General features: G+C 40.6%; 1 non-coding gene across 1 annotated transcript; it reads right to left on the bottom strand.

Annotated features, from left to right (window-relative positions):
* Positions 1-802: 802 nt before the first annotated feature.
* LOC123573756 (U6 spliceosomal RNA) lies at positions 803-907 on the bottom strand. The gene has a single exon (XR_006698492.2). It is a non-coding gene; the product is annotated as a U6 spliceosomal RNA (small nuclear RNA).
* Positions 908-6,692: the final 5,785 nt, after the last annotated feature.

Genomic DNA, 6,692 nt, shown 5'->3' with positions numbered 1-6,692 from the left:
ATAGTTGCTTTTTTGTGTCCAGTCTGTTAGAGGGAAAAAAGCCCACATAACCTTTGCTTGATGCTACTACATTTTCCAGCCTTACTAGATCTTTAAATTATGATCAGTAGTCTATCAGTTTATTCTTTAGGCCACTTTCCAGCAACAATTCCAGCCTTCACTACCTTTCTCACCAGATAACCAGTATACCTCTATACAGAGAACTTGGTCATGAGCTGTGAATTCCCTCCATTCCTGGACCCCTTGCTACAGATGATTTACTTACTCCAACATCCATCCTTACCACCTGTCTCAGGAAGGAGGTGCCCTTCCTCCTGTACTCAGCATCTCCCTTTCACACCTACTTGGTTTCCTTGCTCCCACAATTAATAGCCTATCATTCTGTCCCTTCTTTTACTTCAAACAGCCTGCAGTCTGAATTCTTGCTTAGAAACAGTTCTCCGTGAGATCTCCAATAACACAGTTGTCAAATTAAACAGACACTTTGGTTCACTTAATCTCATGCCTACTTCTCAAAACTCATTTGGTTTCCCATGTTTACTTTCTGCCTAACCAACTTAATTTTTCTTTGTTCTTTCTGCCTGTGGGCTTCTTTTCCTCATAGAATTGTTTTAAGGATTAAATGAGTTAATATATTAAGGATTTGTAACTAGTGTCTGGCACATAGAAAACACTCTTACTGGACGTTTACTATTATTATTTCACTAACATAATTGTTAGATAATCTCACCCATGCCTGTGGTTTTTACTACCAAATCTATTGTTAAAGCCTAGACTTTGACGCTGTCATTTTTTTTTTTTTTTCCCATTGGAGTGCTTCATGGAATTGCGTGTCATCCTTGCGCAGGGGCTGTGTTTAATCTCTGTATCGGTCTAGTATTAGGATATGTGCTGCTGAAGCAGGCACTACTCTGTCTTAGGTGGGTTTATCTAATTGCCACTGGCTATTTCTTCCTGAGTATCCAATTGGGCTCTCTTCCCTCCAAAATCTGTTTCTCTTAGCCCAGTAAATAATACCAGCAACCCCATTACTCATGCTAGAAGCAACCTGGGGGCCATCCTAGATACTTTACCTCCTCTAATCATTAACCAAATTTCTACTCATGGTACCTTCTAAATACCTTCTCTTCCATCCTCCCTGTCTTTCTTTGTCTCACCAAGTTTCCTTCTAATCCATTCTCCAGGCTACCAGTTGAAAGCTTTCTAAATGCAGCTTTCATCACTCACGAACCTTTGTGATGGCTTCCGATTCTTCAGTGGCATCTCTTGCTAAAAAGATGCCTAAGCATAGCAATTAAAGTCCTTTGATCTGGGCTCTGCCTATCTCCCCAAGCTTCATTCTCTTGCTACTCCTCTCTTAGACTTACCTGGGCTATAATATTTCATTTTTTCCCAAATATTCTAGGCATTCATACCTCATGAGCCATCCATTGATGGCTTCTTTCTGAACAACCCATTCCTCCTTCACCTACATTGGAGTTCAGTTTTATTTACTGAGATATGAGGTGACAGACATCAAAATAAAAGTTTCTGAAATAGGCGTGGAAACCATTCAGGTTGGGGAGTGATCTGTGAGTGAGCTCAGAACTTAAAGACTAGAAAGAGTAAAGTATATAAAGATAGGTTTGGGGAAAAAAAAAAGAATCAGCAACGGAAGTCAAGAACTATTCATAGAGAATAAACAGGACAGATAAGGTAACATTTCAAGATATGGTGGCAACATCAAGTGCAAAAAGAAAGGCAAAACAAATCAGGCCAAAGAAAAAGCCACTGAGATTCCACTGACAATGAGAGGGCAGTTCCAGTGAGGTGTGGTGGTGAAGCCAGAATGTAAGGGATGGGGCACTTCGTACATTGGCGTGTCTGACACAGCATACACTCAGGAGTGTACATTTCTGATCACATTAACAAGTCATGTCTAATTTCTAATAAGACAAACTAAAGACAAAATTTTGGCCTTGGGGTTATTTATAAGGTCTCCTATGATCCTTTTGCTTTAAGTCTCCTATCCTACTTTTATGAGGGTACTACAGAGCACTTTATTTTTGGGAGGCAAGAGTAACCCTTTAGTTCCACAGCTATCAAAGCAACTTATCCTTTTATTGTAGCTTTTAACCATTCACAGTACTGCAAGTCTTCAGTGGCTGTGATTCATCTAGTCTTCAACCCCTTTGTTAAAATCACCGTCCCCCATAATTAAAACACATTCTGTAGCAACTCAGTACACTGTGATGCCAGCCCTAATGGTAGAATAAGATACTGCTCACCCTTTACAAGGGCACTGATTTGCTTCCTATCTGCGTCACACCTCCAAACCTTTGAAACACTCACATGCAGCAGGGAGACTTATTTGAGCACCCACAACTGTCTTTCCAAACACTGCAACTCAGTAGTAATGCTTTGGGTTCAAGACTAAAAAAACAGTACATCACAGCTTCCAAAGTGAAAATATAAGTAAAACAGAATTGCTTGGCCAGACGTGTGGCTCGTGCCTGTAATCCCAGCACTTTGGCAGGTCGAGGCAGGTGGATCACGAGGTTAGGAGATCGAGACCATCCTGGCTAACACGGTGAAAGCCCATTTCTACTAAAAATACAAAAAATGAGCAGGGTGTGGTGGCAGGCGCCTGTAATCCCAGCTACTTAGGAGGTTGAGGCAGGAGAATCACTTGAACCTGAGAGGCAGAGGTTGCAGTGAGCCGAGATCACATCACTGCACTCCAGCCTGGGCGTCAGAGCGAGACTCCATCTCAAAAAAAACCAAAAACCCCCATAATTGCTTAATGCAAAATACTGCATATCAAAGACAAAACAAAGCTGTGAATTATAAATAGGCTGTAAACTAGCAGCAGAGTTACTTTCTCCCACGATAATTGTTCACATCCATTGCACTGTAGAATCTTTATTTTTTGAGTCAGTCTTGCTCTGTCGCCCAGGCTGGAGTGCACTGGTGCCATCTTGGCCCACTGCAACCTCCGCCTCCTGGGTTCAAATGAGTCTCCGGCTTCAGCCTCCTGAGTAGCTGGGATTACAGGCATGCACAACCACGCCCGGCTAATTTTTTATATTTTCAGTAGAGAGGGGGTTTCACCATGTTGGCCAGGCTGGTCTCAAACTCTTGACCTTAGGTGATCCACCTGCCTTGGCTTCCCAAAGTGCCGGCATTATAGGTGTGAGCCATCACACCCGGCCTGCACTGTTGTATCTTAACTTTGAGAAACTTGGCTATTTCAAGTAAGTGATACTGTCACTGCCCAAAAAGGAAAAATACGAATCTATATAATCTCCAAATTATTTCTGAATTATAGGACACTAATTCTCTTGAATCCAGTGGTTACTTTGCCTCACATTAGAAATACCTGGGAAGCTTTTTGTAAGCCTGTGTCTTAGCTTCTACTTGATACCAATTACATCAGTGTTTGGGAAAGGGAGCCAGGCATCTTTATTTTTAAAATATCTCTAGGTGATTTCATTGTGCAGCAACATTTTAGAACGACTGCCTTATAGTTACAATAAGGAAAGCTTTAACATTTAGGGTTCTGTGTTCCAACTCAAGTGTTCCAAAAATGGAAAAAGGTAGTCTGAGATATATTATTACAAATGGCTTTTTAAAAACCTACATACTGTGTATTTTATCGATTCTAAAGCCTTTTTCTTACATTTAACATGTCTTTAAGACTCTTATAGAGTCTTATGAAACAGTACACCAAGTTAATGTGCCTTGTCTCTTCAAAGAAATTACTCTGGAAAGCTATATGCTAATTCTAATAATGTTACCATTCAAAATACTTTTAAATGGCTTTTTAGAGGAGAATTTAAATTTTACATATATTTAAGAGACAAATTTCCTGTGGAAGATTTTAGTTTTAAAAAGAACTGCGTCATTTGAAGTTAATGTGATGTGAATCAAGCTAGATAATGTCATACTTGGTTCAAATGGAGATGTGGCTATGAGATTGACACAAATTTTTTTAAGAGCTTCATAAAACATATGGAAGCAGTTCCAAAAAGTTTCCCACTGGCCGTGGTGGCTCACGCCTGTAATCCTAGCACTTTGGGAGGCTGAGTTGGGTGGATCACGAGGTCAGGAGATCCAGACCATCCTGGCTAACATGATGAAACCCCGTCTCTACTAAAAATACAAAAAATTAGCCCGCCGTGGTGGCGGGCGCCTGTAGTCCCAGCTCCTCGGGAGGCTGAGGCAGGAGAATGGCGTGAACCTGGGAGGTGGAGCTTGCAGTGAGCTGAGATCGCACCACTGCACTCCAGCCTGGGCGACAGAGCGAAACTCCGTCTCAAAAAAAAAAAAGTTTCCCAAATATTTTTGGGCAGTGGCAGCAGTAACTCTGATTTGAATTTAAAATTCAAATCAGAATTTTAAGAAAACTTAGAGATTATTCCTTTATTACAAATGAAGGAAAACTTTTGACTCATCGGTTCAGCTGGTCAGTGGCAGACCTGCAAAGAATTCACCCTCTGACTCCCAGTTGAGTTTTAGCCTGAACCCTCACTCACTCCCATCCAAAAAAAAGTGGGGGTGGGGGTTGCAGGGAGGGAAACAAGCTTAGCTTTGAATAAGTGTGTTCTATCGTGTAATAATCCTTTCCCACAAACTGAATTTTAAAATATTGCAGAACTTTGCTGGGTGTTCTCAGCAGGTTTACCACTCTGTGGAAACCAGAATCAGATGTCAGACATGCTCTTTATGTCCAGTCTTATGCCGCCTTCCTTTTTTTTTTTTTTTTTGGAGACAGTCTAGCTCTAGCTTTGTCACCCAGGCTGGAGTGCTGTGGCGTGATCTCAGCTCACTGCAACCTCTGCCTTCTAGGTTCAAGCAATACTCCCATCTCATCCCCTGGAATAGGTAGGATTAGGCACCTGCAACATGCCCGGCTAATTTTTGTATTTTTAGTAGAGACAGGGTTTTGCCATATTGGCCAGGCTGGTCTCGAACTCCTGATCTCAGGTGATCCACCCACCTCAACCTCCCAAAGTGCTGAGATTACAGGCGTGAGCCACCACGCCCAGCCCATTTCCACGTGTATGCAAGTTTCTATTCTTTATGCAAGTTGTCTGGATCTTGAAGCCTGACCCTGTTTAATGTGGCAAGATATTTAATCAGTGTCCTGCTTTATTGCTACAAGAGTTTCAGATAGTTTACATATAAGAACAAATGAAAGTCAACAAAAATAAACAGGTACAAGAAATTTCGGTGAAGAAAAAAGGAATTTCAAATAAATGACAAAAGAAAACTAATACACAGAATATATGCTGTAAAGTGTTACAGTCATTAAAATCCAGCTATATACTGGCTTTGAATATATTGGCAGCCAATAAAGATAAGTTAACCAGTTGAGATTCATAACAGGCCAAGTTTACCAGATGCTTAGGAGACGCAAGGCTGTCAAGAAGGGTTTTGCTGTCTGTGTGACTAATCTTACATGAATGTTTTCCCAGAATTGAATTTTCCAAAGAAATATGGGGACAAGGGGCTGCAGTTGTGGGTATTCTGTTTTGTCATTCAAAGGCAGATCTTTCTACATTACAAATCAAAGTACAACTGACAACCTCTCGAAACTGAAGAACCTAAGCAGTAGCCCACAACCTCACATCTGCCTAGAGGAACAACTGGGTAGAAAAGACCAACCAACCAATCTTTCGCCATTCAGTCAGCCCTTCTGCCTATTTTGGGCTTAAATTTCTATGAACAGTATTAGTTCTGCCCTTTCAAATTGAAGAGTTATTCTCTCTGGTGAAAAAATTAGGAGTGGGTTGTTAGGACATGAAATACAGAGGGCCCTTCCCTTTTTTGTTTTGAAACTTAGCCATTATTATTCTGACTTACAATGTGTATTTTAAAATTTATATTATTTTACAGATCTCACAAATCTATGAGGTTGAGAGGGCAGATACAATAATATACTCTATGGATGAGAAAACTTAGGCTCTAGAGATGGAGCAGCTCATTCAGGGTCACACTGGTGACAGCTAAGTCTTTTCAGTTACAGCCTGTGCCCTTTGACATGTTGCTTTTTCCCCTCCTCTTATTTTATATGCCCTAGTGAATTTCAGGCCTTTGCCATTCTGGTGTTTGACCATGGCTCAAAAATCTCTTCCTAATTTCTATGCACTCCAGGTAAAAAGTCTGCCTGTCCTATATTTTTATACATGTCATTTTAAAGAAAGAGTTGCTTAGAGCTTCTTATGTATGCACATTCATTTCTTGGATGCCTTTTTTAAAACTGAAATCATGTTTTAGTTTTACCTCTTTTTAGCATTTAATTCTTGGGAATCTTTCCTCAAGTCTAACACACATGATAAGTAATGCATATATATGTAACTATATGCAACATTCCCTTCATTATAAATCTTGGCTGTTTTAAAAATGATTTGAATACAGAATATTTGCATCAATTTTTGCCTTTAATTTGAAATACCAGAGTAGCTGTTCTTACTGCTTCCTTTAAAAACTACCATTGAAGTATGCAAACAGTATCAAATGTTCTACTTTGGACAAAACTAGACTTTACTGTATCAGAATACTGGAAATCCAGGCCAGGCGTGGTGGCTCACGCCTGTAATCCCAGCACTTTAGGAGGCCGAGGCGGGTGGGTCAGTTGAGGTCCGGAGTTTGAGATCAGCCTGGCCAACGTGGTAAAATCCCATCTCTACTAAAAATACAAAAATTAGCTG

The sequence above is a fragment of the Macaca fascicularis genome, chromosome 5 (assembly GCF_037993035.2).
Source record: "Macaca fascicularis isolate 582-1 chromosome 5, T2T-MFA8v1.1".
Taxonomy (NCBI): domain Eukaryota; kingdom Metazoa; phylum Chordata; class Mammalia; order Primates; family Cercopithecidae; genus Macaca; species Macaca fascicularis.
This window is presented reverse-complemented; position numbering and strand designations above follow the sequence as displayed.